The sequence below is a fragment of the Pinus tabuliformis genome, chromosome Q (genome assembly GCF_031772625.1).
Source record: "Pinus tabuliformis cultivar Carrire ecotype Pingquan chromosome Q, CPIR1, whole genome shotgun sequence".
NCBI lineage: Eukaryota > Viridiplantae > Streptophyta > Pinopsida > Pinales > Pinaceae > Pinus > Pinus tabuliformis.
This window is the reverse complement of record NC_142296.1, coordinates 906,519,215-906,520,695: the sequence shown is the minus strand read 5'-3', so window position 1 is coordinate 906,520,695 and position 1,481 is coordinate 906,519,215.

The following is a 1,481-nucleotide window of genomic DNA, read 5'->3' as shown; positions in this document are numbered from 1 at the left end:
ATATATATATATATGCGATGCGATGGCTGACCTGACAGGGCTATAGGTGATAGTTGATATATTTTAAAATCCGTCGAATGACATGTTGCTATGTATTTTCGCATATTTCGTTTAATAAACGAAAAGCGAAGGGATGCGTCGATGCGATGAATCCGGACTCGAAGGCGTTCCGAAATGAAAATGCATATTATTTCAAATCCGTCTAAAGCCATTTACGGGTTTTTTCCATGTTTTAATGTATTTTTAAAATGCAAAGGGGATGCCATGGAACAGGGCAGTGGCAACATGCGATAAGCGATTTCAGGTAGACCTGATAGGAATATAGTGCACATTTATGAAGATTTGAAGTCTGATAAATAGAGATTTGCTGATTTTTCCCTTGTTTTACAATGTTCTCTGTGTAAACAGGGAACGACTGTTTCTAGGGATTTCAAGCGCCGATGGTTCCATTCCGTTACAGAATAGGTGGCCACCATCCCTTAGGGCGTTTAGCAATGATTGCCAATGCTCAGAGAGGGGATTTGAGTGGGCCAAGGCTGGAAGATAGAGAGCCTGAAAGGGAAAACAAACAGACAGTGCCAATTGGCTTAAAAAGCCATGAATGTCAAAGACAGAGGTTGTTGAAGGTTGTTGGGGGTTGTTGCTGCAAGCGAAGCCAAAGCAGGAAGCTAAGGTGAAAATGAGCAGAAAGAGGCAGCGCAAAAGGAAAAGGAACAGCCAAGGGAGTCACTTTGAGTTCAAGTGAAAAGCCAGAGAACTGTAAATTACAGAGAGCTTTAAATTGTAGAGAGCCAAAGAAGCCAAAGTTGAAGAGCCAGAGCCAGAGCCGGAGCCAAGAGCCAGAGTGAGAGTCGAGAGCTAGAAAGCCAAGATCTTCAAGAGCCAGGGAGAGATGGTATTCTGAGCCCATTGTTCTGGTGTAAAACAGTGGATTTGAGCCAAGAGCTTGTAAAAGGACCTACCATAATCCCAGAGATCCTAGTCAAGTTGACTATAGCTCAAGGAGACGTAGCCCAAGAGTTTTGGGTGAACTCCAAATTAAATTGCTGTCTTATGTGCTTATTTTACTGCTACATTATTTACTGTTGTATGTATTTATATATCAGTTTCAACACATTAATTTACAACACCTGAACTGTTTAAAACAAATACCAACATACACCTTAATATCAAGCACTTATTAATTCTGCATTGGTTGATCAATAAGACTTGGGAATATTTAAAGCTTTGGAAGTGGGAGAGGTTCTTGTAAGTTAGACAAGAAGCCTAAGTGCCCCATTTTCATAATAGGTGGTATCAGAGCCTAAATTTGATTAAACCCACCTTCAAAGAAGTTTATATCAAAATGCTTGATTGACAAAGCAAAAACTGCTTGTCTGAAAGGTGTTTGAATAACAAGAGGCTAATTGTATGCTTGTTTTGTAGACTGACTATTTTCTGAGTTTGCAAAGGTAAAGGGAAAGCTACTGATATTTTAGTCC